Source organism: Gorilla gorilla, chromosome 6 (assembly GCF_029281585.2).
Source record: "Gorilla gorilla gorilla isolate KB3781 chromosome 6, NHGRI_mGorGor1-v2.1_pri, whole genome shotgun sequence".
NCBI classification, from domain to species: domain Eukaryota; kingdom Metazoa; phylum Chordata; class Mammalia; order Primates; family Hominidae; genus Gorilla; species Gorilla gorilla.
Window position 1 is genome coordinate 62,240,966 of NC_073230.2, and position 14,892 is coordinate 62,255,857.

The 14,892-nt window shown below is 36.0% G+C and overlaps 1 pseudogene; it reads left to right on the forward strand.

Annotated features, from left to right (window-relative positions):
• Positions 1 to 2,524: 2,524 nt before the first annotated feature.
• On the forward strand, positions 2,525 to 13,026 carry LOC101154329 (ADP/ATP translocase 2-like; annotated as a pseudogene).
• The last annotated feature ends 1,866 nt before the right edge of the window (positions 13,027 to 14,892 follow it).

Consider the following 14,892-nt stretch of genomic DNA (forward strand, 5'->3'; position numbering starts at 1 on the left):
CTTCCTAAGTTGGGAGAGTTCTCCGGGATGATATCCTGGAGTATATTTCCCAACTTGGTTCTGTTCTCCCAATCTCTTTCAGATACCCTAATCAGTGATAGGTTTGGTCTCTTTACATAATTCCATATTTCTCAGAGGTTTTGTTCAATACATTTCATTTTTTCTTTATTCTTGTTTGTTTGTCTTATTTCAGAAAGAGAGTCTTCACATTTAGAGATTCTTTCCTCCGCTTGGTCTACTCTTCTACTGATACTTGTGATTGCACTGTGAGGTCCTCATATTGCATTTTTCAGCTCCATCAGGTCAATTATGTTCCTCTCTATACTAGCTATTCTGCCTATCAGCTCCTGTATTGTTTTATCATGATTCTTAGCTTCTTTGCATCAGGTTACAACGTGCTCCTCTAGCTCAGCAAAGTTCATTACTACTGACCTTCTGAAGCTTTTGTCTATCAGTTCAGCCATCTCAGCCTTAGCCTAGTTCTGTGCTCTTGCTGGAGAGGTGTTGAGATCATTTGGAGGAGAAGAGGCACACTGGCTTTTTGAGTTTTCAGTGTTTTTGTATGAATTTTTTCTAAACTTTGTAGGCTTATCTACCAGCAACTGTATTTGTAATTTCTCATAATTAACTCCTATAACAGAATTGATATAGAAATGGAAGAGGTAAAGATTTAAAATACACTACTGGCTTAACCCAATGTACTCTCATCTGTTTGCAAAAATTAAGTGGGTAGCTATAATTATGGGGGAAAAAGATGTTTTGGTTATACAGATAAAAGAGAAAGTTACTTGTATTAATACTCAGCCCTGGTTCATGCTCTTGTCCTTGTGACATCTGTGTTCTGTAAGGAAAAAGGACCACCCTGTGGCCAAAAGGAAGAATATGACATCTTTTTACAATATCCTTGAAAACTTCCAGTCTATTCTTAAGGGACAATGTGTTTGAAGAGTTTCAGATTGGTAATGAGGAAACACAGATGATAGTGATTATGATAATGATCATAATAACATTCCATAAACTTATCTATCTTGTAAAGTAGAGAATATTTAACAACTTTAAAGTATTCATACTAGTGTATGATTGCAAGACTGGTACGTCTCCATTTAACCCATGAATCACAGATAGACTCAATAAGGTTAAATAATGTATCTAAAGATGCAGTGTCAGGAGGTGTCAAGACCTGGTAACATTCAATCATCATATGCCAATCTCAAGATAAATTTCATTATCTCATAGCTGACTTTAGTACTAATTCTTCATTTACCACTAAGGAGTGTTCTGATCAACAGTTGGCCAGCAAGCTTGTGGAAGCCATGGGCATTGGAACATATAGTACATATATTTAACTTGATAATAAATTACCAAACTATTTTCCATGGTGTGTGTACCATTTTGTTTTCCTACAATCACTGAACAAAAATATTTTCAATTGCTCAGTATAGTCACCAATGCTTGGTATTGTTATTGCTTTTTACAACTGTAACCATTTTAGTAAGTTTATAGTGGTATCTCATTGAGGTTTAATTTACATTTCCCTGATGAATAATAATGTTGGACATCTTTTAATATGCCAAATTTTCATCTGTACATTTTGGGGGGAAGTGTTTGTTTAGATCTTCTGCCATTTTCAAAATTGTGCAATTTACCTATTGTTTATCTATTTACCTATTGTTGAGTGTCAGAAGTTTTTTATATATTCTGGACACAATTATTTGGGGTCAGTAATTTGATTTGCAAACTTTTCTGTCAATCTGAATCTTGTCTTTTTAAGTTCTTAACAAGGTTTTCAGCACAGAACATTTTTTAAAGTTTTCATAAAGGTCAATTTTACATTTTTTTCCTTCATGGGTTGTTACTTTAGTATAGTATCTAAAAACTCTTTGTAAGATTGATACCAGAAACATTGTGAAACAGGACTTTCCAGGGCTTGTCCCGCTACAGAAATGTCAATTTGAATAACTATATATGCACAGAAATAGCTTCATAAGAGCTAAGAAATCCAGGTAAGAGATTACAGCACCTAGGTATAGCACAGAAAAGACACATTGAAGAGGGCAGTGCAAATAGAGATACTATCCATGTGGTCAAAAGCAAGTAAAGTGAGAACCCAGCTTTGCTGTAGATGCAAGCCCCAGTAACATCTGACCCCAGATCAAACACCAACACTCCAGGTTCCAGAATGGCCTCCACAGCCTCAGGGTCCAGACATGCCTGGGGCTTGAAACAGGCCCCTGTGCTATGTTAGTACTCCACAGATCTAGCCTCCAGGCTTGCCACAGCACCAGGCTCATTGCCGCAGCCCCAGGATCCAGGTCTGCATCACCACACAGTCAGCCACAGTTTGCAGGACAGCATCCACAGACTCAGCCTCTAGGCCCACCCCAGACCCAGGTCAGCACCCATAGACCAGGCTGCCTTTTGTGGTCCCAGACACCAAGCAGGCATCTGCTGCTCCATCCTCCAGGAAAGCCAGGGTCCAGACCCACTCCAGCAGACCCAGGGTTCAATGCCAACTCAGTAGACCATGGTACTGGACCAGCCTCCAAGGATGCAGGCTTCAAGATTACTCCTATGGATACAGGCTCCAGGCATGTTCCCATTACCTGAAGAACCAGGTCAATCTCTACAAACCGAGCCTCCAGGTCAACCTCAGCATGGTCAGACTATTCCTGACCACGGCCCCAGATCTCAGACTATTCCTCAGGGGACTCTCTTAGGCCAACACCTAAAGACCAAACATTCAAGTCAATTCTGCAAACCCAAGCTGCAGGCCATCCTTGTGGCCCCAGATGCCAGCACCATGGACTCTAAATTCTGCCTGGCCCCTCTGGAACCAGGAGCCAGAGTAACCCCTCTGGACCCAGCCTGGCCTAGGCATTAAACCAGGCTACACAAAGTTTTCCAGAAACAAGTCAGCTGACACAGTTCACCAGATTACCTGCCCATAATCTCTGGATAAACTAACTGGTAGAGGGCTTTCACTGCAGAAGCTAGTCTGTAAAAACTGAAATAGATGTCTCCTTCAAATGCATAGACACCAACACATATTCATAAGTTACACAAATAGTTGGGAAACATGACACCACTAACAGGGAGCACCAGTAACAGACCATAAAGAAATGGAAGCACCAGTGACAGATCCTAAAGAAATGAAAGTCTATGAATTGCCTAAAAATAATTGTAAAAGCTTATTTTAAAGAATCTCAGTGAGTTATAACACAACAGAGATAGACAATAAAAGATATCATAAAAACAATATACAAACAAAATTAGAAGTTCAACCAAGAGATGTAAATCATAAAAAGAATCAAACCAAAATTCTGGAGCTAAAAACCACAATGACTGATCTAAAAAGTTCCATGGAGAACTTTGATAGCCGACTTAATCAAACAGAAGAAAAAAAATCAGTGGGCTCAAACAAAGGTCATTTGAGATTACCCAGTCAGAGGAACATAAAGAAAAAATAATGAAAACAGGTAAAGAAAGGGTACAAGACTTATGTATGGGACACCATCAAGGGGGCAAACATATGCATTACAGGAGTCCCAGTGTAACTAAAAAAGAGAAAAGGGAAGAAAGTTTATTTAAAGAAATAATGACAGAAAACTTCCCAAATCTGGAGAGGGAAATGAACATCAAAATCCATAAAGTTCAAAGAATCCCAAATAAAGATAAAGACATGGATGTCCAATCTTTTGACTTCCCTGGGCCACATTGGAAGAAGAATTGTCTTGAGCCATACATATAATGCACTAACACTAACAATAGCTGATGAGCTAAAAAAAACAAAATCACAAAAAAACTCGTAATGTTTATAAAAAGCTTACAAATTTGTATTGGACCACATTCAAAGCCATCCTGGGTCATATGTAATTCACGGGCCATGGGTTAGACAATCTTGGTTAAAGAGATCTGAGACATTTTATAATCAAATTCTTAAGTCAAAGACAGAGAGAATTTTGAAACTTATAAGAGAAAAGAAACTAATTAATTCAAGCAAACCTCTATAAGGCTATCAACAGATTTATCAGCAGAAATGTATAGGCCAGGAGACAAGAGAAAGTGGGATGACATACTCAAAGTGCTAAAAGAACAAAAAGCAAACTTACCAAACAACAATACTACAGTCAGCAAAGATGTTCTTCACAAATGAAGGAGAAATAAGGACTTACCCAGACAAATCTGTGGGAGTTCATCACCAGTGAACCTGCCTAATGAGAAAAGGTAAAGAGAGTATAGGAATGTGAAAAGCTTAATGTAAAGGCAAGAATGTAGTCAAATTTAGAATTCTCTAATACTGTAATGGTGTTGCATAAATCACTTGTAACTCTAGAATGATAATTGAAAAACAAAAGTATTAAAAATGAATATAGCTATAATAATTTGTTAATGGATACACAATATATAAAGAGTGTAAATTATGAAACCAATACCATAAAATGTTGGGAAGAAAAGTCGATGTTTAGAGTTTTCATTGTGATGAAGTTAAGTTGTTATCAGCTTCAAATAAACTCATAACTACAAGATGCTTTATGTAAGCCTGATGATAATCACAAAAACATCCCAAAACCTATAGTAGATATACAAAAATAACTAGCACTACAAAAAAAATCAAATCATAAAGGGAAAAAGCAAATGAGAAAGAAAGGAACAAAGGAACTATAAAATAGTAAGAAAACTATTAAAATGGCAGTAGTAAGTCCTTAAATAATAATCATTTGAAATAATTATTTTAAATGTAAATGAATTAAATTATTCAATCAAAAGACATAGATAACTGAATGAATAAAAACACAAGATCCAACTATATGCTGCCTACATAATAGTCACTTAGCTTTAAGGACACATATAGGCTGAAACTGAAGTGATGGAAAAAATATGCAAATGAAAGGAAAATGATGGCAGGTGTAGCTATACTTAAATATTTTCTATTGTTTTACTAGTCCCTATTTTATTTATTTTGGCTCCAATCTTTATCAGTTCCTTCCTTTTTCTGACTTAGTTTGTTCTTCATTTTCTACTTCCTTGAGGTGTACAGTTAGATTGTTTATTTGAGATTTTTCTTTTTTTCTTAATGTAGGCATTTATGGTTATAAGTCAAAGCTGTAAAAAGAGACAAAGAAAATTATTATACAATAATAAAGTGATCAATTCATCAAGTGTATATAGGAATTGTAAATATATATGCACCCAACATCAGAGTGCCTAAATATATAAAGTTCATATTAACAGAACTGAAGGGAGAAATAGCAATGCAATAACACTAGGGAAATACAATGCCCTACTTTCAACAACAAATAAATTATTCAGATAGATAGTCAATAAGGAAACTTTGAATTTCAACTACACTTTACACCAAGTAAGTCTAATAGACATATACAGAACATTCTACCCAGAAACAGAAGAGTACACATTCTTTTCAACTCACATTGAACATTCTCCAGGATAGAACATACATTAGGCCACAAAGCAATTCTTAGAAATTTAAGAAGATTTAAATAATATCAAATATCTTTTCTGACCACAATAGTATTAAATTAGAACTTAATGACAACAGAAAAACTGAAAAATGCACAAATAGGTGGAAATAAAACAGACACCTGAAAAACAAATGACTGAAAGAAGAAATCAAAAGGGAAATCAATCAAAAATATCTTCACACAAGTGAATATGTAGATACAATATACCAAAGATTATGAAATATAGCAAAGCAGTTCTAAAAGGTAAATATAAAGCAATACACACCTACATTAAGAAGAAAAAAAGATCTCAAAGAAACAACTAAACTTTACACTTCAAGAAAACAGAAATGAAGAACAGCCTAAGCCCAAAATCAGAAAAAGAAAAAAAATAATAAAGATTAGAGCAGAAATAAATAAAAGAGAAACTAGTAAAATAATAGAAAAGACCAATTAAACTAAGAGGTGTTTCTTTGAAAAGATAAATAAAATAGACAAATCTTTAGCTAGACTTACAAAAAAAAATCCCAGAGAAGATCCAAATAAGTAAAATGAAAGAGGAGACATTAGAACTGATATCACAGAAGGACAGAGGATTATAAGAAACTATTATGAACAATTATACACCAAAAAATTTGATAACCTAGAAGAAATGGATAAATTCACAGATGCATACAACTCACAAAAACTAAATTCTGAAGAAAGAGAGAATGTGAACAGATCAATAATAAGTAGGGACATTGAATCAGTAATCAATAATCTCCCAACAAAGAAAAGCTCAGGACATGATGGCCTACTGGTGAATCCTACCAAACACTTGAATAAATGCCAATTCTTCTCAAACTCTTCCAAAATATTGAAGACAAAGGAACACTTCCAAACTCATTTTACATGACCATAATTACCCCAATACCAAAGCCAGACAAGGATACTACAAGAAAAGAAAATTTCAGGCCAATATCCCAGATAAAGATACATGCAAGAATTCTCAACAAAACACTAGAAAACTGAATTCAACAGTGCAGTAAAGGATCATACATGATGTTTCTATCTGGGATGCAAGAATGATTCAACATACACAAATCAATAAATGTGGTACATCATATTAACAAAATAAAGGATAAAGATCCTATTACCATCTCAATAGATTCAGAAAAGCCATCACAAAATTCAAGTACCTTCTATGGTAAAAACTCCCAACAAATTAAGTATGTAAGGTATTTACCTCATTGTAACAGAGGCCATATGTGACAAACCCAGAACTAGTATATTCAATGGTGGGAAGCTGAAAGTTTTTTCTGTAAATCTGGAGCAAGACAGCTGGGCGCAGTGGCTCACGCCTGTAATCCCAGAACTTTGGGAGGCTGAGGAGGGTGGATCATAAGGTCAGGAGATTGAGACCACCTTGGCTAACATGGTGAAACCCTGTCTCTACTACAAATACAAAAAATTAGCCAGGCGTGGTGGCATGCACCTGTAGTCCCAGCTACTTGGGAGGCTGAGGCAGGAGAATCACTTGAACCTGGGAGGCGGAGGTTGCAGTGAGCTGAGATTGTGCCACTGCACTCCAGCCTGGGTGACAGAGCAGGACTTTGTCTCAAAAAATATATATATATATATATATCTGGAGCAAGGCAAAGATGCTCACTCTTGCCACTTCTATTCAATACAGTACTAGAAATCTGAGCAAGAGCATTTAGGCAAGAAAAAGAAATAAAAGGCATACAAAATAGAAAAGAAGAAGTGAACTGTTTTTGTTTGCAAATGACATAATTTTACAGATATAGAAAACCTTAGAATTCCACTAAAAAACTGTTAGAAGTAACAAATGATTTCAGTGAAGTTGCAAGATACAAAATCTACGTATAAAAACCGGTAGCATTTTTATATACTAACAAAAAAACTATTATATAAAAAAGCCAACAAATCAATCACATTTATAATAGCAACAAAGGAATAAAATATTTAGGAATAAATTTAACTCAGGAGGTGAAAAGTCTGTATACTAAACACTATAGAATATTGATGAAAGAAATTGAAGAAGACACAAATAGAAAGATATTCTGTGCTCATTAATTGGAAAAATTAATATTATTGAAATGTTCATATTACCCAAGGCAATACACAGATTCAGTAGAATTCCTATAACATTTCCAATATTTTTCACTGACATAGAAAAAATCCTAAAATTTATATAGAACCATAAAAGACCCTGAATAGCTAAAGCAATCTTGAGCAAAAAGAACAAAGCTGGAGGCATTGCTTTACCTGATTTCAAGATCTACTACAAAGCTATAGTAATCAAAACAGCATGGTATTTGTATAAAAACAGTCATATAGACCAATGGAACAGAATAGGTAGCCAATAAATAAATCCACACATTTACAGTCAATTGATTTGCAGGAAAGACACCAAGAACATACAATGGGTAAAGGACAGCCTTTTCAATAAGTCGTTCTGGGAAAACTGGATATTCACACACAGAGCAATGAAATTAGACCTTGTCTCACACGATATACAAAAATAAACTCAAAATGGATTAAAGACATATGTAAGACCTGAAACTGTAAAACTGCTAGAAGAAAACAGAGAGAAAGCTCTATGACATTGGTCTGGGCAATTTTTTTTGATATGACCCCAAAAGCACAGGAAACAAAAGCAAAAATAAAGAAGTGGTATGACATCAAACTAACAAGCTTCTGCTGCACAGCAAAGGAAACAATCAACAGAGTGTAGAGACAACCTAAATAATGAGACAGAATATTTGCAAATCATGTGACTGATAAGGGGTTTATATCCAAAATACATAAGAAACTCAAACAACTTTATAGCAAGAAAACAAATAACCCGATTAAAAATGTGCGAAGTACCTGAATAGACATTTCTACAAAGAAGGCATACAAATGGCCACCAAGTATACAGAAAAATGCTCAACATTACTAATTAACAGAAAAATGGAAATCAGAACAACAATGAGATATCACCTCCCACCTGCTAGAATGGCTGTTATCAAAAATTTTAAAAATAACAAACAAGTATTGGTGAGGATGTGGAAAACAAACGCTTGTACATGGTTAGTGGAAACGTAAGCTAGTTGAGTCATTATGGAAAACAGCACGGAGATTCTGCAAAAAATTAAAAATAGAGTTACTATAAGATCCAGCAATTTGGTTTCTGGGTATATATCCAGAGGAAATGAAATCAATGTGTCATTCATGTATCCTATTCCCATGTCTACTGCAGCATTCTTTACAATAGCCAAGAGATGGAATCAACCTAAGTGTCCATGGACAGATAATGTTATGTACATACACTATTATATATACATAATACCATTTGTATTATTATATACAGACTATTAGACTATTTTATACATATATAGTCTAGTCTATATAATAGTCATAGACTATTATATATAATATATTTATATATATATATATATACAGGAAAATTATTTAGTCTTTAAAAAGCAGGATATCCTATTATTTGAGCAACAGGGATAAAGCTGGAGTACTTTATGTTAAGTGAAATAAGCCAGGCACAGAAAGACAAATACTCAAATGTGGAATCTAAAAAAGCAGAACTCATGGAAGCAGAGAGTAGAATGGTGGTAGCCAGGGACTGAGAATGGTGGGAAAAATAGGGTGATATTAGTCAAAGGGTACAAAAGTGTAGTTAAGCAGGATGAATACGTTCTGGAGAGCTACTGCATACCATGGTGACTATAGTTAACAATACGGTATTGTATACTCGAAATTTGCTGAGAGTAGATTTTTAAATGTTCTCACTACACGAAAAAGGGTAACTATGTCAGGTAATGAATATGTTAATTAGCTTAATTGTAGTACTCATTTCACAATGTATATGCATATCAAACACCACTTCAATATATAAACTTTAATTTGTAAAACCTCAATAAAGCTGAAAAAAAAGAGAAACACATTTCTCTTTTATTTATATTTATAAAAATATAAACACATTTTATCCACTAAAACTGCTAAAAACACTATGATTAGTCTTAATACTTTTTTCCTATATTAAGATTTTCTTTGTGGACAATTCTATTACTTTATAAATACCTTATTTTTTCCTTTACTATTCTTAATTTGCTTAGATTTTATTTTTATTTGTCTTTTGCATTTGCTAGAACCTTCAATGATCCATGTATTTTTATATAGTCTATTGATTACATATTGGACATGAAATCAATGAGATTTTTAAATCCTTAATAATGGCTTAAAAGGAATCCCAGAGGACCCTGCAGGCCTCAAACCTCAACTCTGTTCGACAGTGAGGTTCATTGTTGAACCTCACTGTTCACTTGCTTTTGCTTCCCTCATTCATATAAGTAAATATATCTGAGATACATTTTTTTTGTTACCTAATCAGATCAGCTAATGATTTTAGTTGATTTTGGTTTTCATATGATGAAAAATAAATGCAAACATACTATTTTTTATAGTCTACCTGATCATTTTGGCCTTCGTTGTTGTTTTTAGCATTAGGTGTAATGTTATAGACACCATCACCCAATTCATACTGATTTCCACACTCATTTAGATTAACAGGAGCATGGTGAGTTCTCTATATGAAGCACAGAATAAATTCTAGAATACTAAATAGAAGAGCCATTCTCTTACATGTGAATGGCATAATGAACTATGCTAATAATGTTAAGCAGCACAGAGGACCCACTGGATCTACACTAAGGTACAGAAAAAAAAAACAGGTTTCAGAATTGACTCACCAAATTGATGTTAATGTGACTGAAAATTCCTTCTCTTAGAATAGCAAATATCCCTTATAAAATCTTATTTACACTTAACTCACTTGCCAACATGGTTTATCTCTAAATTGCATAAATAGCATTCTTCCTTTTCAAATTATCTCAAATACTTTACTAATAGACTCTAAATTAATAAGGATTTGCTGTATTTCAGCTACTCCATAATTAAATAGGCAATTTTTTGTCAGCTTAGAATGAAAGACTTTTAGTTGTTTAAAAAAACTAAAAACAACAAAAATTAATAAAATGTAAACTATGTTAGGGCATCACTTTCCTGATTTTTTATGCACTATGATAGAAATATAAAATATAAACACAAAATACCTTCTTTGTGATACATAGAAATTTTCTATTTTATGTTGCTTCTCAGCAGGACAACATTTTCAAATGAATGTGCAAAATAATGAAATAAAGGAATGCTTAAAAACATTTTCTTAAACTTAGCCTTTAAGAAACATATATACATGTTTCTTAAACATATACATATATAGAGAACATATATATATGTCAGGTAATGAATATGTTAATTAGCTTAATTGTAGTACTCATTTCACAATGTATATGCATATCAAACATCACTTCAATATATAAACTTTTATTTGTAAAACCTCAATAAAGCTGAAAAAAAAGAGAAACACTTCTTTCTCTAAAAGGTACAGATAAAATATAAACACCTTTTATCCACTAAAACTGCTAAAAACACTATGATTAGTCTTAATACTTTTTTCCTATATTAAGATTTTCTTTGTGGACAATTCTATTATTTTATAAATACCTTATTTTTTCCTTTACTATTCTTAATTTGCTTAGATTTTATTTTTACTTGTCTTTTGCATTTGCCAGAACCTTCAATGATCCATGTATTTTTATATAGTCAATTGATTGCATATTGGACATATGTTCTCTATATATGTAAGTGTTAATCATATAAAGTGGTATGAAGTAGTGGTGATGTAAGATCATACAAAACAACGACAAAAAAAGTCTTGGGGGTGAACTTTCAAGCATGTTTTTAATAAATTATATAATTTCAGTTTTAAATATGTGTATATATAACTTTAAAAATAGATGTTACTAAGCATCATCTTACATGAAAATAACTACTCTCAGGCATGTGTTTTGCCCCTCCATGTTCTTCTTTTCTGATTATGAAAGTGAGTTTCTGATGAGCTGATTTCAGGGGATTTAGCTGGGTTTACAGCAGCAAGTGGAAGGAATTTCAAGCATTGCCTTCTAACATGTAGATACACGGGGCATGTGGGTGGCACATTCATAACTGGATCTGGACGGAACAGTCTCCAGACTATTCCAACCAGATCAGAAGTTTTACCTTGGGGTCCATGAATAGGCTTTGTCTTCGGAATACCTGAAACTGTGCTCATCTTTTGGTTCTCTCTCTCTTTCTCTCTCTCTCTCTCCCTCTCTCTCTCTCTTTCCTTTTTAAGGAAGACAACTCAGATGTTTCTATCAGAGTCTCAGTGATGTCTAAGACCTGAGGAAGTGAAAGCACTCCTTAGCTAGAGAAAGACAAAAACACACTTCTGAGTAACTCCGTCTGGTGTATTTGACACGGTCTCCTTTTCTTAGGACCTGTGAGAAGGTACAGACGTTTATTCAAGCAGAAAAGGAAAGCATCTCTGCACATTCCCGCAAACCCTACGCCATCTTTTAAATGTTAAAATTCAAGAGTTTGGAGTGTTTTCACAGCGGGAGGGGAATCCTAGGAATTGCTTAATAAAAAAACCTGGGCAGCCCCGGAGTCAAAGCCAGTTCCCGGCCCGGTCCCGTCCCGCAACAACCTGCCTCCTCTTTCCTTTCAACGTGACAGAGATGCCGCTGTGTCCTTCGCCAAGGACTTCCTGGCAGGTGGATTAGCCGCAGCCATCTCCAAGACAGCGGTAGCGCCCATCCAGCAGGTCAAGCTGCTGCTGCAGGTGCAGCATGCCAGCAAGCAGATCACCTCAGCTAAGCAATACAAGGGCATTATAGACTGCGTGGTCGTATTCCCAAGAAGCAGGGAGTCCTGTCCTGGCGCGGTAACCTGGCCAATGCCATCAGATACTTCCCCACCCAGGCTTTTAACTTCGCCTTCAAAGATAAATACAAGCAGATCTTCCTGGGTGGTGTGGACAAAAGACTCAGTTTTGGCTCTACTTTGCAGGGAATCTGGCATCAGGAGGTGCCGCTGGGGCCACATCCTTGTGTTTTGTGTACCCTCTTGATTTTGCCCGTACCTGTCTAGCAGCTAATGTGGGTAAAGCTGAAGCTCAAAGGGAATTCCGAGGCCTCTGTGACTGCCTGGTTAAGATCTACAAATTTGATGGGATTAAGGGCCTGTACCAAGGCTTTAACGTGTCTGTGCAGGGTATTATCCGAGCTGACTACTTCGGTATCTATGACACCGCAAAGGGAATGCTTCCGGATCCCAAGAACACTCACATCGTCATCAGCTGGGTGACCACACAGACTGTCACTGCCTTTTCTGGGTTGACTTCCTATTCATTTGACATGGTTCGCCTCTCGTGATGATTCAGTCAGGGCGCAAAGTAACTGACATCATGTACACAGGCACACTTGACTGCTGCAGGAAGATTGCTGGTGATGAAGGAGGCAAAGCTTTTTTCAAGGGTTCATGGTCCAGTGTTCTCAGAGGCATGGGTGGTGCTTTTGTGCTTGTCTTGTTTGATGAAATCAAGAAGTACAGGTAGGTTATTTCCTGGGTTTTTCCCCCCTGTGAACAGGCATGTTGTATTATATAACATATCTTGAGCATTCTTGACAGACTCCTGGCTGTCAATTCATGAATGGCAACTGTTTATTGGTTGAAAATGGAAACAATAATATTCATCTGACCAGTTTTCTCTTAAAGCCATTTTCATGATGATGATGATGATGGGACTCAATTATGTTTTTTATTTCAGCCACTCCTGATAAACAACAAATTTGGAGAAATAAAAATATCTAAATACAAAAATTTTTAAAAACCTATGGCTTTTTATTTACTACCAAATTTAACCACGGTTATTATGTGCACCCTTCATTACACAAACGTCCATAATGAAAATTCCCTATGCATGTAAAGTTATGCATATTTAAAAGACTAAATAGAATATATATATATATTTTTTGAGACAGAGTCTCACTCTGTTGCCCAGGCTGGAGTGCAGTGGCATTATCTCTGCTCACCACAACCTCCGCCTCCCAGGTTCAAACTATTCTCCTGCCTCAGCCTCTGGAGTAGCTGGGACTACAGGCACGCACTACCATGCCCGGCTAATTAGAATATTTTAACAATAATCACATTTTAACTTTCTGATTATTTTTGCATTGAAGATAACAGCTAAATCTTTGTCCAATGTAAAATGGAGAGAGATCTGTTGTCAGTTATAAGTGGCACAAGGGTTTGAACAACCTTTCCCAAAAGAACAACTGAGAAAGCTGAAGAAAGTATTTTAAGTATGTATATTAAGGCAACGTAAAGTCAAAGAGATGGTGAAGAATTGTATATTTGAGAATCCCAGGAAAAAGAAAATTCAGAGATCTGAACCCTGTTTTTTAGGTGTTTCCTGGCAGAATCTGCTCATTTAGGGGAGGCTCAGAGAGACCGAGAAAGTGAAAAATGTGTTCTAATGACTCACACTGCTAAGAAGAAAAACAATCCAGACTTGGATCCCATTAAGAAGGGAGAACGGGTTGAAATTTTGAAGAGTGGTACCATAGGGAAGCAGTTTTCAAAGTGTGATCCAGGTAGCCTAGATAATTTTCCCTCACCTAAGTTCTAGAACGAAGCACAGAGGAACAAAATGGTGAAAAACAAAAGATCTAACATACATAAATTGGAGTCTTGAAGGTTGTGTAGAAAAAAACAACCTGTTTACCACACTCAGCACTTCACTCCAATGTCAAATGTGTAAAACCTCATGTGTGAGGTATGTGGGTCTGTGTGTGATATGAGTGTGTGTTTCCCACACTGACTAATTCTCCAATTCTCCAAACACCAACTGGGTATCTTAAATTCAGTTATGATACTAACTACCTGAAGTTAATGCAGACCCCATAGGTAAAGAGATCAGTCCCACAAAACTGTCCCCCACTTCAGACACTCAACACAAGTAGTGGGTCCTTATGTTACCCAGATTTCTGTCCAACTTGGCTACAAGTCAGGGGTTCCCATGAACCCCTCCTTAAGTTCAATATTTTGCTAGAATGGCTCACAGAGCAATGAGTTCATAAGATCAGAGATTCTCCCTTCTACCAGAAGGGGCTGTCCCCTGACTTACCTTGTATGGGAGATCAGAAGATGCCTTGCAGAGAGGGGCGGTGGTTTGATCCACTTGGGGATCTTCTGGGTGTCTAGAACCATGACCTGGACCAAGCTGGGGGCCACCATTATTCGTGGGCCATCTTGTCTCTCTGGCAGAGGAATTGAATAAATCTATCACTCAAGGTTTCCTTTTCCACCCCAAATCCACTGCTGGTTCGTTTCCCAAGGACTCCTGAGTACTACAAACCCATTAAAACACTGCGGCTTTACTGGTCTGTGGCTATAGAAACTACCCAGTCACCTAAGGACTATTTATAGAGTACCACAAATTACTGATTTCAGCACCAGGGAGCAAAAAGACAAATATCCCTGTCCTGTGGTG